Source organism: Tympanuchus pallidicinctus, unplaced genomic scaffold (genome assembly GCF_026119805.1).
Source record: "Tympanuchus pallidicinctus isolate F22 unplaced genomic scaffold, pur_lepc_1.0 scaffold7, whole genome shotgun sequence".
Lineage (NCBI taxonomy): Eukaryota > Metazoa > Chordata > Aves > Galliformes > Phasianidae > Tympanuchus > Tympanuchus pallidicinctus.
Genome location: NW_026294791.1, coordinates 14,774,817 through 14,791,935, shown reverse-complemented (window position 1 = coordinate 14,791,935; position 17,119 = coordinate 14,774,817). Strand labels below are relative to the sequence as shown.

The 17,119-nt window shown below is 41.2% G+C and overlaps 1 protein-coding gene across 4 annotated transcripts in view; it reads right to left on the bottom strand.

The window, feature by feature from the left end:
* The window catches only part of LRRC8D (leucine rich repeat containing 8 VRAC subunit D), a 46,091-nt gene that overhangs the window by 14,277 nt on the left and 14,695 nt on the right, over positions 1-17,119 (bottom strand). The gene's annotated exons all lie outside the window — the stretch shown is intronic.

Here is a 17,119-nt window from a genome sequence, read left to right as displayed (position 1 = left end):
ACCACCCTGGTGAAAGTGCAAAACCTTTTACTATTATTCAGTCTGGCCCTTCCCTGATGCAGCTCTGTGCCACAGGCACACACAGTCATACCTGATGCCCCCTAAGTGGTGGGGTGGCACAGCCACATACCTCACTTAGCATGAAATAGCCTGGAGGCATCCTGTGACTATCAGGAGACATGCAGGGGTTACTTCAGTGCTCTGTTTACATCTGAAATCAATAACTCAACAAGAAGTAAACACCAAATGGCCAAAAAGTGCCCATACAGTGACCTCAATCACATTTTTCAAGTAGTCTTAAATACCACCAGATCCATTTCTTATGTTTGACTGGTACTTTTTTAACATGAATCCAGTGAAGAACATCAGGACAACCAGCCAGTTGCTTTGTATGTTCCTACTATCTCCTCTGCACACATGGATAGCTGCCTGTGAATGCAGGAGTACTGCAATAATATACATATGACTACATTCCCATAATCATCAGTCATGGCCAAACCAAACCATGAAACCATCTATTTCCTTTATCCCAAAGTTCTGCAACAACTTGCCTTTGACCAAGAATATACATATCTTTTTTCATATGCATGCATGTATATATATATAGATACACGCACACACAGAGGTTGCTCTAAAAGTAATGCCTCCTATTTATTTTCCATAGAAACTACAATAAAGAGCACAATAACTTTATTTGATAGAACAAATTCTCAGCTACAAGACGTTATTTTTCAACATAGTCACCACCATTAACTACACATCTTTGCCAGCAATGAACAAGAGCTTGCATGCCATGCTCGTAAAAATCTGCACCAGTGGAAGTGACCCATTGTTCCACAGCTGCTATGACAGCATTGTTGCTGAGAAAACGTTGCCCACACAGTCTATCCTTCATCAGCCTGATGAGACAGAAGCCAGAGGGCAACAAATCCAGACTGTATGGTGGGTGTGGTAGGACAGTCCAGACAAGACAGGCAATGTGCTCTATGGTCTTCAAACTGATATGGAGCCTGGCATTACTGCGATGCAAAGAGAAAGTTGTCTTCTTATCTGGCCAGACACTGGAAGTTTGAGCCTTCAGCTTGGTCAGTATTGTGATATAGCAGTCAGAGATGACGGTTTGTTCAAGTTCCAGGAAATCCAGAAGGATTATCCATTTCCTATCCCAAAAGACAGTACACATCATTTTACCCACTACGACCTATGTCTTGAAATTTTTCTGCAATGGGGAATTCACACATCACCACTCTATAGACTGCCATTTTGACTCCAGCTTGTAGTGGTGACATCACATCTCAATACCAGTAATGGTGCAATCCAAGAAACTGTCACATTCAACTTCACATTGGTTCAATAGGCCTGTCAAACTTGCACACAGTATTCTTCCTGTTTCTGTGTGAGCGTTCCCAGGATCCACATAGCTTAAACTTCGCAACATTCTAATGTTGCCACTATTGTTTTCAATGCGCTGAAGTGAATATTCAGCTCCTTACACAGTTCCCTGGTTGTAAGCTGCTGATTCACATAGACGAGCTGATCAAGATGCTCTTCATTTTGTAGTGTGACAGCTATGCACAGCCACCCAGAACATGGCTTGTCTTTCACACTGTTGCCACCATTGCTGAAATGCAACACTCTCTGCCTCACTGCACTCATATTCACTGTTTGGTCTCCATAAACATCCAATAAGCATCAAGGAATGTCAGTGGGTGCCATTTTTCCCACATGGAGGAACTCAATTTACGTTTGCATATGCACTCCTAAGTTAGACGCCATTTTGTCAGGGCGCTCCTCTGATACCATCTGTCACATGGTAACAACATGCAATGGGATACTGGCAGGAAGGTTCAATCTCTACTGCAAGCTGCAGAAGCTGCAGGGTTTTTTTGCACATGGACACAGCCATATCCATGCTCACAGTAAACTGATTCTGGACCTCAAGGCCTTTACAGGAATACCAAAGTTAAATCACGTATAAGCAGGCACAGTATGGCTGCTATTCTTGATTTGAATTGGAGAAAGGGAAAAGCCAGTACAACAGCTGGTTATCAGTCAGACAAGCATCTTTCTTTAACTTTAGTGGAAAGTTGAAGCCTTGTCCCAGAATAGGCTTACTGGCTCGCTGTGTTGCTTGCTCTGACATGAGAGTCAGAGTTACCACTGGGTTAAAACATTCTTTATATAACAGATCTTTATGGCAATCCTCTTCCTGACTCATGAGGGGCATCCTCCCTCTGTCTCATTACTCCAAGCATCAGATGCCTTTCACAATAGTGGCACTGTATGCTCTGTGCTCCTTATCCTATCCCTTTCTGCAGGACACGGACCTGGGTCTTGGTCAGAGTTCCTTGGTAATCAAACAAAAAAATCGTAACTTTTAGACAAACATCTACACACTGCTAGTACTTAATACTTACACTGTATAACAGATTCAATTTCCCATTCTGTATCAAGGCCTTACATTGTGCAATCCAAGTATCCTGCCTCTGAAAGATTACAGCCCGAAAGTTCAGTTGAATTGCACCAGATTTCATATTGTATAACATGTCAGGATGATTGAGGGAGGCAACAGTTTCAAGCTTGACTGGCTGTAAAAGGAAGAACCTTTAAGTCTATGCCATGGGTTAGAAACAAAATCCTTTTATCTTCTATATTAGCAACATTTTGATCACCAGAAAAGTCACAAATTAAGACATTCAGAAAGAGTTTTAAAATGTTAGTGTGCTGGAATTACTCCTTATCACGTGACTATTTCATGACATGATTTAGCAAAGATTTCACAGTAGGACATAACCTAGTAGAAAATTCTGCTACTTACATACACACACACACATTTTACAGCTGGGAACTCTTCCTCATATCAGTATGTTCCCTGTGGTTCAAAAGTAAGCCTGCAACAGTGCTCACTCACCCCATCCACACCAGAACCCTTTATCTAGCTATGTGAGCAGCTGCATATATTTTTCAGCAGCACAAGGGCCTCACGGGCTGCAGCCATGCTTTTCAAGCAGAAAGCACAGATGAGGTTTCCACTTTTGCTTAATCTGGGAATAAGAGCTCTTAGACCTCAGCATAGGTTTTGTGCTGAAGCAGTGCCAAATCATTGATTCATGTGTTGTCAAGTTAAGTTAGATAGATTGTAATAAAGCTTTACTTCCATCCCCATAAAGAGAAGATACAATTGGCTGTACACATACAAAAAATGTACAAACAAAATGAGTAATCGTGAAGTAGCTTTAAAACAAAAACAAAACCCCCACCAAAAGTCAGAACTCTCGTGGAAGTAAATGCCAACAGACTTAGACTACAGGATCTTAGTTATATAAATAAGAGTAATAATGAGTCATTTATTAAGTAATCTTTACTGTCTTCAGTCAGCACACACAAAAAGAAATGTGATGATGGCACATTTGAAATTAGCCAGTTACGTACAATAACCTCTTTCTTCTGAGTTGCTGCTTGTGAATAGCTGTAATTTGAACAGAGATCTGAATAAAAATCCCTCTTCCCCCTCACTGTATAACACAGAATCAAAATTAAAGTTTTACTGCAATGAGCAAAAGGCTTAACACGAAAAATTCAAGCTTTCAATGTTGAGCTTGCATTTAAGCTTTACAATTAGCAGTGCTGCAATTCTATTGAGGAAGGCAAAGGTCAGCAAGGGACCATCAGGGCAAACTCAGATTCTCCTATTACACACCAAGGCTATAGCCACCAGCCTGCCTTGAGACAGCTGTCTCTGTCAAAGCCACAACAGGCCACAGGCCTGATCCTCCAGCTCCTAGACAAGGTCTCCCAGCCAAATGTAACTCCATCTCACAGATCAACACAGGCCAAACTATTTCTTCCTAGTAATTTAAGTCACTGAAAACCACACGGTATAAAATTATGAATTACCACAACCATATGCTAGAAACCAACGTGGCCAACATATTAGCAAAGTACAGTTATTTCTCTATAAATTAAAGCCAAGGGATTTCTAGTGTTTTTTTTTTTCTTCTAATACACAAAACCAGATTGCCAGAAGCATGTTCCTTGGTAGAAGCCCAAAGATCACTTAAAAGTCTCAATTTTCAAGATGTCTTAAGACTACATAACTTATTTCATTACTTCCTGCTCACAAACAAAATACAAAAGCAACTTCAGCTTCCTCTGTGATGTGCTTTGACTCTTGGAACTCCTGTGGGCAGACAAGAACACCAAGAACATGAATACTGCTCATCTTTGGCATTAACTGAATATCTTTAATTTACAATTTACAATTACACTATAAAATACACGCACACACAAATGTCTCTTGGATCCAGCCATCTTTCCACAGTTAGCAAATGATGCAATTCATGCAATCATCACAGTCCAGATCAGACCAGTGACACTGTAAGACATCATGCAAGCAATACAATAGCACGTACTGAACAACTACTGAAAACCCATTTAACAAATAAAATCCATCTCATAAAAAAAAATCCCACAGGAGTCTTTTGCTCCAGCATATCATTTGTGCTTCAGACTCAGCATTTCAAAATAGAGTTTTCTTCAACAAAGAATTTAACTTGTGGTGGAGTGACTGTACACAGGGAGAAATGCAGCCTTCATATAAAGAGCCACAAAACATCACACTCAGCCTATGATTATTGATGCTGCTTTTCAGAGCACCTATGACTTCAGCTGTATTTCCCTCTGTTCAAAGTTCCGCCTTCCCTGCTTGATTGCCAAAGGATACCAATCCAAGCTCGACAGGCAGCCCAAGGAGGTATTACTACTAAGGTGTTCATTTCATCCCAACACAGATTGTCAAAGCAAGTCCTCTCACGGATCCCATTTGGGCCAGGAATGGCATGACCACTCCTATAACCAATCCTACTCGGAAGAACAGAGAGGCTGTAGAGTTTGATGTCCTGCATTTGCTGAAATTTAAACCTTCACAAGGCATTATGCCTGCACCTATACCTGCCTGCCAAGGTTTTCTGCCCAGTAGTAGCTACCAGATGCAATTGTCATAAACAAAGCTATGGTTGTGCGTATGCATGCCTGCATATACCCTTGGGAGGAAAAATAAAGGAAAAAAAAGTAGAGCAATGAAGTTGGAAACATTTTTAACTCCATTTAAGAAAAGACAGAAGCTTTCTCCAAAGCAAATGTAAGAGGCAGTTAATGATGGAATCTGGAGTCTTTTGCTTATCGAAAAACACAGCCAGGCCTTCTTCCTTCCACATCTTAAATCTTGTTCCTTCACTCCCTTTCCTTCATTCACTTGTAAAGACATCAATCTTCAAAATAAAGACTGTGCAGTTTTTCTGTAGATCAATTACTTTAAATACAATGGAGTGACACTGTACAATACCATGACCAAAACGCTGAATGCTCAGAACCAGTTTGTTACTCTGACACAAGTATCCTGTTTGTGTATCAGCATCTGTACCCTGAAATCAGAGGCACAACAACACATTTCACACAGGGTGAGTTCTGCCTTTATCACCAGCTCCTATTCACACACACACCCTCAGTGCTCCTGAAGCCACCATTATGCTCCTTCTCATATTAAATTTAGAAACAGATCTCTGAATCACTAGTTCCTGTTGTTGGGAGTAGCTAGAAACAGATGTTACAGCAAAATAAGTTTCCTAGTAAACAGTTATAAAATAATCTGTCCACTATGTTAGACCCCATTGTTGCCAATTGTTTTTAAACCTTAAAACAAGAATTTATAAATTCACGTTATTCACAGAATAAACAAACAATTTCATTCTCCGAGATCTCTAATCCTTTCTAGGATCAAATTAACTCCTACCCATAATGATATCATGTGGCAGAGAGATCCAGAAGTTAACCATCCACTATGGAAAAATACTTGGAACAAAACAAAAAAATCTGTTGTCTATAATCTCATTACTCAAAGGCCTCCCACTACACATGTTCTATTCATTCTACTTGTCTCTGTCACTCCTCTTCAACAGGAGGAGCAAAAAGATCAGTCATACTACCTCACAAGAGATGAGCAGCACAAAGATTCCAAATCTGGTTATATGTAAGGAGGATCAACTCCAGGTGCAGGAGAGCACAGTTTGCACAGAGTTGCACACAAGCTCATCCACCTTGCAGACAGGAATTACTTCGTGGCATGAGAGTCCATCAGATGCCATACCACATGGTCAAGAAACTTCATAATCACTTGTGGACCATAGTTTCTTCCGTGGCTCTCAGAACACCTAACATAAGACCTACTGGAGGCACTATGCACGCATATGCTTCACGTGTATTAATAGATATGTGCAATATATATGCTACCAAGCAATGCCTGCTGGAGCTTGGTTATTTCAGCATATGAGGAACATCTTACTTATCATTTATGAATTACTGAAGCCAAGGGGACAACAGAGACCACTGCACTCTGATTATTGCTGCATTTAGCCCTGAAGACTAAGTTAAAATGTACACAAAATCTTTGTTTGCCTAACGTAACACTTCCACAGAATCACAGAATTGTAGAGATTGGAAGAGACTCTGGAGATCATCCAGCTCCAAGCCCCGCTTTCCTTACAGGAAAGCATCCAGGTGGATTTTGAATATGTCTGGAGGAGATTCCACAACCTCCCTAGGCAGCCTGCTCCAGTGCTCCGTACAAAGAAGCTGCTCCAACTTTAGAATCATACACAACTCCAGCACTGCTCTCATCTCCTGTTGCCCACTGCTCCAACTCACTCGCACACACACAGTGCAAAATCCTCTGAATAAACAGCCTTGCCCTCACTTACGGCACTGCCTACCGCAACAAGACCTGCTGGCTGTATCAGCACGGACCCTGTCCTGTCTCCAGACACATGATGAAAAGTTTCAATAGAGTTTCGCCTCGTTTCAACCCCTTAAGACAGATTTCTGGAAGCATTCACATCTGATAATGATTCACCACCAGTGACTAACTGTTAAATGCCAGTTAGTCAGTTCTTAGTTCATTTACTTCTGCAAAACAGCACATGCTCTAACATGCCTGAACAGGAGCCTCGGAGGGGGACACTGAAGTCCGAGCTGGCTATCCCAGCTGTTGATGATGAAGGGAACTACAGGTAGCAGAAGGATGGAGACAGGTTGCAGCAGTGTCCTGCAAGGGAAGGACCATCTTCCTGCAGCTGTATCACATGCCTTTGGAAGGTGTACCTGTCTTACATCTCACACAAATCCCTTTCCCAAGTCAAATCTGGTTTCCAGCATGTCACTAAGATGTGTTTCCCATGAAGTGATGTAGATTGGCATTAAACTGTATAACGTTGTGGGGTAGTTTTTTTGTTGTTTGGTTGTTTTTTTTAATCAACTGAACACTGCTTTAACTTTTCCAGTACCTTGATGAAGATTAATGTCAGCCTGTCTGGAACACAGCTAACACAGTCACCTACCCTCCCCTTCTCTACTCTGCCACTGTTAATTTTAAGACCCTCTGTGTCAATAGTTATTAAAAGATTGTTGTCTGCAGGCCCACATACTTTTCAGTACACTATTTTTAACAGCTGAGTTGCAGCACTGCTGATTTGCATTCTATCCCTAGAATATCAAATCCTTATGATGGATTTAAAGAAACTCATCTTCTGTTAGAATGACACAATATCACATTCTGCACCTTCACGAATACAAAGAAGTATTAAAGGATATTTATATGTTTTTTTTGCATGATCTGTTTCATTATCTTCATCAAGTGACTTGAATTTTGTTTCCCAATGCTTAAAACGTAAAATAGAAGCAGAGTTAAGTCCTTTACTTACTAATTTCTAATGTTCATTGATTCTCATGTATCCATTGTCCCCTTCATTGTTGCATTTTGTTTTGAAAAGTCTAGATGTACCCAGAAGCAAGAGGTCTGTTAGCCTAGTTGGTTGGGGGTTTTTTCCTTCTTTTCTTAAACCAGAATTTCAGCTTTTTGGTCATTTCAAGTACTCTCAGAGATCTCTGTTTTCCATTCACACTTTTCTTCCTACAGTAACACTGACTAAGTTCAACTTCATGACAGCTGTGCTCTTTTGAGGCATTAAATACACATTTCCTTGGGGTTGCTTCTGTTTATCAATGCTGTACATAAGTAAGTCTGGGAGTAACAACACAAAACCAACAAGAATGCACAAAGGGAGGTTTGATGGTTAGCCACTTTAGATACCTACAAAAAGAGAAAAAATGTATATATATGTACTTGTTTGTCATGTTCTTTAACTGTAAAAGTAAGGCATTCAGCAAGTCACCAATTTGATGAGTCAACCAAAGAGGACAACGCACACATTCAGGCCTTTCCTCACCAGCCTGAGGTTAAGAGCTTATGCACACTAGCAGCCATCTGCTGCCCTCAGTCCTATTCTCAGAGCAGCACTACCACAGAAACTACTGTGTGGCAGTCTCAATGGAGAAGAAAGGCAACACAAAGCACACACATTCTGTGTGTAGATGAAAGATTCCTCATCTGCTCAAGGGAGAAGCATCCATCCTCTGCCCAGATTTGCACATGCGGTGGATTAAACCTTAGTACAGAATCAATCCTTAGCCTCTAGGACCAAGTCTTTAATAGGGCAATAAAACTTAATATATTCAGCAAGGAAACCACAACATTTGGTTTTGTAATTGCCACTATAGCACGAAAAAACATTCAGAACCTTCCAGTCTCCAGCATAACTTGATTTAAATAAACATGCTAACTATTCATATCCAATAAATCCTAAAGCACGGCAATAGTCTATAGAGATAATTCTGCGCTGCAGCACACATGGACTTCTCTCATAATCCAGAGCCCCACATGACACCTATAAGCACCTACTTATAAGCATTTAGTTAGAGCAGAAATTCATTATGATGTTTAATAATTGCCTACACTCAGTAGCCAAAAAGGAAATAAACTAGGTGCTGCTGCACAGACACCACAGCTTATTTTAAACAACCAAAAATGACAAAGGAAAAATTCATACAGTAGTTCAGCCTTTCACCCTTCCTATTAAAGCAGCAGAAGGAAAGGGAAGCTGAAGGAGGGGAAAAGAGATTGCAGCAGTATACTCATAAGCAAAATGGAGAGGCCTATCCTTACCTTCTGCAACAAATTATCCCAACATTAGGCAGCATCAGTAATCACACAGTTAATGATGGTTTTAAGAAGTCATAACAATGTTTCAAAGGTCTGCTGCAAAGACTGAAGTCAGTCCACATTCCTCTCGTAATTTCTGCTTAAGGTTAGCTGAGCCAGAAGGAGTTGCCTGAATATTAAAGTCAGATGAAAGAACAGAGTGCCTTTAAAACCTAAGTACTATTCTTGAGCAGTAATGCTCCTATGTCCACATAAACCTTCCCAAATCCTTACGAGCAGCCTTCCTGTGTAACACAATCCACTTTGAGGCTTTGTCTGCACAAAGCTCTTTGGATTACTTCTTAAGAGACAAAAAGCATATAAATTAAAAAATTGATTGGTTAAACTGCTTCAGACCCTCTTCATTCTTGTTCAGAATCAGAGTAACTCTCTCAATTATTCTGCCTTGGACATAAAGCAACCTATGAGAAATTCACACCTTGGACTGACTTGAATAATCTCTCAATGGCCTGTGAAGGCAAGCCCTTAACTCCAGAACCACACACTGGATTTACTGGGGAATAACCATTCAAAATACCTCCCCGAGAGATGGACCCAGACAACACAATGCACCATGCTGTTGGTTCAACACCAAATCAGCCTAAGAATGCAAGAAACCATGCAACCATAACAACAAGCTTGAATTCTGGTAAATGAGTACAAGACTCTGTATTTGTCAGGTTTGTTTTAGAGAAGGGATTTCCAACAGGCACCTAGCCTTAGTTCTAGAAGCCTCTTATTCTGACACAGTTTTCTGAGATTTCTCCATTCCTTCCTTCCCCATCCCCACCCCTACCCTGCAAACCGCGTCCCTCAACTCCTTCCTCTCACGACCTACCCTGCTGAAAGCCCAGCCTGCCACGCAACAGCTGACGGGCTGTGAACAGCCTAGCACAGAATGCACTGTGATTTAAGGCCCTTACTGGGAGATTTTAAGCATCACCTGGAAGATGGCAGAAAGCAGAGCAAACAGGAACTCCGGGTTCAGAGCCAGCCAGCTCAACTTGGTGCGCTCCCTCCCACGCAGACAGGCACTTGCTGTTTTTCCTGGGGATACATTTTCAGATCACAGCCACGACCTGCTGCAGATACAAATCAGCTTTGCTCATCCCACAGTTTTGTCACTGACAAAAAATAGCTCTGGAGGGAGAGGAGGAGGTTTTCAGCTGTTTTCTCCAGCCTTCAAGAGCTGTTTCTTCTTTCTTCTCCCTCCAGCTTTTATACTTTGCAATAAGGGATAAGCCATTTTCTCACGTTGATGGCTTGATGCTAGAATAGCCATTTTCTTATTCTACAGAGCCGATATATCCTCACAGTTGCCTTTAAAACAAACCCAACAGTAGTCACAACATTCCAGCTGCGCCCTCAACACTGCCATCACTGGGCTTTTCATGAAAGAAAACCTGGCATCTCCTTGTTTCTGTACCAAAGGTGGCATCGAGAGGCAGCCAGAGCCAAAAAGGAGTGGTTTGCATAGATGCTCCTACTGCACACCACTGACACTCAGAGTTCAAAAATACAGAAGAGTGACATGTTCATCGACTGGATCAGAAATACATCGTTTTAAGGATGGCTGGAAAACATGTAATATATTATTCTTAAGTTTTCTAATAAACAGTAACCTCATTCTTCCCAAAACATTGACCAACATTTGATCCTGTTACAAACAGCTGAAGCCTCCCCCACAGAGCATCTAGCTGCATCACATTAAGGCCGTTCCTTTCTCCTTGCCTCTAGCATATTCCAAGCATGTAAACAACTCTGCTGTGCACATGAGCAAAGTCACAGCTAGCCAGCAAAAGCTGCAGCACTAAGGGCACCACAGGAACCAATCCAATCCTAATAACCAATTATTTTCACAGGGCACTGTATTTGTTAACTAGAAGCCAACTGCTATTAACAGAAACATACAGTGAAAAACGATTCCACTAGAAAAGCCAAAGGAATATTTTAGAGTGTTATTTTTTCCTGGATAAAGTCACAGGTTTTGTTACCTCCATCACCACAACATACAAGAGCAGTCAGGCTGAATGATCATCAAGAGAGGCTTTTCATCACTGTAACTGCAACAATTGTGACAAGAATAGGAGAAAGACAAGCATTAGATAACGCAGGCAGGCTTACTGTCTGGGATTTCTTGCTTCATGTGACTCCACATGACAAGTAACATTCTTGGAGCTGGCCTTGGAAACTTACAGGAACTGACTATTTGCAGTTTATTAAAATCAAACAAACTCTCACATATTTCCTGTTCACGGGTGAAATAATTAGGAGATAAACTGCTATAAAAGTTACCAAAATATAATGCAAAAGTATTGCCTCTGCAATTGTTTTTGTAGTGTTAACTCTTGCTTGGCACTCTTTGGATCAATCATACCAGGTAAGCTCCTCTGGTGGGGCCCGTTTCCCAGGGGAGGTTTTGGCAGCCAGATTCATCCCTTTGCCACAGGATCCCCTTGCTATCCTACTGCTCAAGCCACACATCTCTCCCCACAAGCAAGTATGCAGGCAGGAGAAATCAAAGTCTGGAAGGGATACAGGTCACTCTGTATCCCCTATCTCATTTTTCCAGGGGTTCTGAGCTGATTCAACAGAAGAAAAAAAAGTAATTGCATCTATGACTGTTTAGGGCCTTCTCTGCATTAGGAGATTTCCAACAGCAGAGAAACAGCTCTGGAGCTGGGAACCGAGCACAACAGCACTGCTGGTCTCAGACACCAGCACCCAGAGCAGCACAGAGCACCTTGTGATGTTTCTTAGTGAACAGTGCCCTCACATCATTAGCTGCCCCTTAAGTTCAAGCAGAGCCCAATGCTTCCTTGCTGTCCTCCTGTCCACATCACTTGACAAGCAGGAGCAAATCAGCTCTGGGTCAGCACCCACCAGCTTCCTTTGGTTTACTTTACACGTTCAGAAATGTCAGGCTGTGAATTCCAGCTCTCTCTTCTTCCTTCCACAATGTAAAAACAGCCCTGTCACACACTCTTATCCCTTCTCACCTCTTGTCAAATTTCCCTGACCGTTCTGTTGCCAGAGCAAGTTTCATCTTCACGAAGCCAAGAAGTCATCCAGTGCTTCTCAGAACCCCAAAGAGCACACTGCTCCCCCGTCCTTCCTCTGAGGCCCAGCCAGTGAACATCTGCTCAGCCCTGCACACGGCATTTACCCACAAAGGCATTCAAGTTCTAGTTTCATAGATAAAATTGAGGATCCTTCCCTGCAGCTAAGATCCCTTCATCTTTCCCACCTCCATTCCATTCAACACAACAGCTCCTTTTTTACTTTGTATCATGGCAAGCTGTTGTTTATTACTGAGACAAACTATTGCTCTTAGCAAACTGGAGTTCAATTCCAATGCTGTGCTTGCAAAGCAGTCTTGCACCCTTTCCCTTTCCTTTTCACCCTACTCATGGTATTGCTGTACGAAACATAAAGCATGTTATGAAGAATTCATCTGACACTGCAACTAAATCTTAACTTCTGAGTAAGGTAAATAAAGTTCATGGTTAAAGCAGGCTGAAGTGCCTCTCGTTCTGTAAGCCAGAAGATCTAGACAGCTCTTCACAGACTCAGGCCTTGAGAAGTTGCTGCACCCTGCGTATCTGACAAGATGCACTACCATGAATATCAACACCAGAAGGTTGTAGCTACATTTCAGTGCCAAATATCTGACAGCCATCCCCCTTTTTAAAGGATTGAGGTCAGAAGACTATAGCTAGGACATAATTGAGGATTTAATGACAAGAGGAACTGTTGAACTGAATTTTACAAAGCATTTTAGGTGTAAATTATGAATGATAGCAACAACCCAAATTAAAATTATTACAGATTTTAATTCATTATTCAAATTTATAAATAAGTAAAAGTGAAAGAAAGTTGGAGTGTTTCAGTTTGTACACCATCAGCAAACAAATGTCTTCACCCACAAAAGATATTCAATATTTTGTATCAGAAGTGCCCAGCACAGGACAATTAATAATTAAAAGAAAGACAAAACTCAGCTTATTGCCTCTTCTGGGATCAGTCACATGAGTACCTCAAATCAGAGGCTGCCTGGGGTAGAAGCACTCTGAGTACATCTGAAAAGATTTCAAAAGGATGCTGAAGCTTCTGTCCTTCGACAAATTGGTTTGGATTGAGCCCTTGTCTTAGGCCCACTGCAGCTGAAAAAGTGAAGTCAAGATTACTTAAGCTAATTTAACTGAATTCAAAGGGCCAGTTTCGAGTCATCCTGTCAGGTGACTGCAGTCTGCAAAGTTCCCCGGTTGTACCACTAACCCAGCATACAGACTTAGGTTTTCCTGTTAGAGTCCAGCTCAACACAAATCGGACAAAACATACATTTGGAGAGGAAAAGCAAATGAAGCTGCATGCAAGAGCAGGTGAACACTGAAAAACAGGACTACGCTCATCCCGAAAACAACCAGTGTGCCGGTGCCACCCAAAAAAGGTTATAAAACAAGTAGAATAGGCCTTCATACTCACACTCAAAATAATGGGTGTCATATTGGCTCTTTCAAGATGTCGTAACCTCATTGAAACACTCAGAATGAATTTGACATTTATATCTTTATAAATAATGCATAAATAAAAGCAAAGGAAGAAAACATCTGCAGTGTAGGGAAGGCCATCAGAACAAACATGTCCACAGCACTCAAATGCTAAACTACATGTGAGAATCTTCTGAGCAGCTGAAATCTGGGACACAAAGGAAAGGTCTTTTGCTTTTAAATTAATTATTAATCAATCTTTTCAGCCATCAAAGCTCTACAGTGATTCATCTATTTTCTTTACCAAAGTCTAAATTGAAGAAGATAGCAATTCCAGTGCTACATCACTCTCCTGAGAGCAATATTTAAACTTGTGTATGAGTAAGAATTTTTGGAGGTTAATTTCTCTCTCCCATGGAAAGATCATGTTCTCATTGATCCTAAAAATAATATTTAAAAAAAAAAACAGGGAAAAGCAATACTTAGAATTTTTATATTGAGAGAAACAAGAGAAGACAAGAGAAGAGAAGACTTGCCTCAGTTATTCACAGCAAAAGCAGTACACTCCTGGTGATGGCATGTGCTGAAAGCAATGATAAAATTCACATCACCAGAAATCCTCAATAACATGCCATTAAATAATCCATTCTTTTACTCACACAGACAGTTCCAATTGTCTGTAGGGGAATTTAAGCTTTATGGAAACATGACTTGACAGGAGTCTCTTTTTATGTTTACAGAATTAAGAGCTTGATCCTACACTCCATATCCATCTAAACCTTTTTTCAGAGTTAGCAGCTCTATTTTGTAAACTCAGCTGTATGACTGGAGCTCAGTTGGAGACACCTATGTACTGAGCTCACTCTTTTCCTACGCTAAAATTATATCAGAATGTTGCAACACATTTGCATATCTCCCACACACACCGAGTTTCTTTGCCAGCAATAACAAGAGAACAGCATCAAGTAGAAAACATACCAGACAGATAGGGAATGAGAGGGTGGAGTTTCCTGCAGGAACACCCAGACCGAAGTCCAGCCACTGCAGGAAGGTGCTCCCTTCTACAGCCTGATGCCTTCCTATCAGCGTCCCACTTATCAGTGCCAGATGTGAAACTCCTCCCAGGAAATAAAAAGCTTCCTATAGTTTCTCCTCTCTCCACAGCCTCAGGGCTACTATCAGGAAAAGTGGTATCACTCCACCCTTTTTCCATCAGAATGGCTTCCATTTTTCCCTACTGCTGTAGCTACAGCGGAGTGGTAGGAACAGGAATAAACAAGTAAATAAGTAAACCTCTGTTGGGTTCTCTCATCTCTCATGTATAGCTTCCCTGGGAATATCTCCACTGGCAACCCACACTGATGTTCTCAATTCCAATCATACAGAAGTAATGTGAAATTCACATGACACTCATCAGTTTCACAGCCACGCAAGTTCTGCAGTAATATCACTTAAAACAATTAGGCCTTCTTACTTTGCTCTCGCAAATCCACACGAATAGTACACCTGTTGGGAGCTCGATTTACACAATTGTGCACAGCTATTTAAAGAAAAGCTCCTAGTTAAACAAAAAGATGAAAGAGCTGAAGATTTCTGGCACCTTAACTTCTCCTAAACTGCCAGTCAAAAAAAAAAACAAAAAAAAACCAAGTGAATTGAACCAAGTAAAGGGAAGCAATAAAACGTTACTACAAACCATAGGAAAATACCTGCACTACCTTAAATAAAGTTCTACCACAGCATAAGAATAAGCCTCAGTGGTTTTGAGAGTCAGCGGACTCCAGCACCATAATTCAAGGTGTGCTGCGCACCAGAAATTGTAACTTGAACGCTCAAGTTGTACAGAGCCATGCCCCCCCCCATTCCTTCAATTTTTCCCTGTCTCACCCTCCCACAGTATCCCAGCACAGCAGCCCACATAAAATACATGTCAAACAAGTCGTTTAGTCTGAAAAACAAAAAGTCTCCATCATTGCGTAGGGAAAACCAAAAACAAACCCACAGAAGTAAGACTATAACAGTAACAAACTAATTACAATACCCCACCCTCCAAATGATTAGTAGTCATTTCTTAACCATCACATTACACAGCTACAGGGAAAACCCTCTGTAGCACAACCTGACAAAGGCACATCTATAAAGAATCAAAACAACCAAATATTAAATTTAATGGTATCAATCAGGCTGAGTACAAACCACGCAGACAGGATGAGGCTCTGTGCTAGGAAGCAGGCTTTCTGACACCAGCACACTTAGGGAAGATCTGAATTGCCATGGACTGGAGAATGGAAAAATGCAGAATCACATGAAAGAAAGGCGAACCCTGCTTACAAAACAGCAGTGAGTCAGCTCCTAAGGTCTGGTCTGTGCTCTGAAAACAAGATACACACTGCTGGTGTAACTTCCAGTCATACAGAATGAAAACATGTCCATCTCCTACATACACATTTACTTTGGTAGGTAATACTCCAAAATAAAAACAAACAAACAAATAAATAATAATTTAAAAAAAAAATAATCAAGAGACATCACTAGCACTGTTTAACCCATTCAAACTCAGAAAACACTTTCAACAAGTGCTAACCCACACAGCCTTTTAACCCTACTCACATCAGTGCATGTTCAGTGCATTCAATAAGCAAGAACCACACATATCCCTGGCCTCAGATCAATCAGAAGCAACTTATCTTGGGGATACCTCCAACTCAAAAAGGTCACTGAGTTATTTTTCAATAGGATCTCCTTCTAAAACGCCTTGACCCCTTAGCCTGCCTGGTTCCATCATCTTTGGTCAAATCGTTCAGAAAACCAAGAATGCCCCAAGGCCTTTTGTGACAAGCTGTGAAACTCAGCCATATAATGTTAGAAATAACATCAAGCCACAGGGTTACTCAGAGCACTTAGTTAGAAAGCACAACTTTATTCTCATTCAAAAAATTTAAGATAGTCAGGCTTTCCTTACCCACCTCCCCTTCAGTGAGTGTGTTCTGTTGCATGCAACTCTCTTGTTGACCGGATTATAACTTGTTGCTGGGGGCTTTCTAGTCTTTTGCTTTTTTTGTTGTTTTCAGATGTCATTAGTGACTATGGCTTCTCTTGTTATTATTGATTACTTCTGAAAAATTAACACAGACTCAAAAGAATTACTGCAACAATTGCAGAAAACCAGAGGTCAAATCAGGCAACTAAATCATATGACTGCTGACAATCATTAGGCCAAGGGACTGGCTGCTGAATATCATGCTGCCATGCAGTGTGTGGCTAACACCTTGTCCAACCCCTGCTAGAGGAACAGAAACCTTTAAACTGGCTCGTTCCAAAGAAAGGAGTAAAGGTTGTTTCAGGTGTTGCTCTTGCACACCAAATCCCTCTGCCAGCTACTGCAGTTTATCATTGCTTAACACTTATAGGTCAGAGCCTCAACACGCAAAGCATGAAATATATACCCACCACATGACAGCCCTTGCCTCATCATGCTCTTCCATTTCAAGTGTTTGTCTCTTCCTACTAAGATAGGTATGTGAGCAACCCACACAAA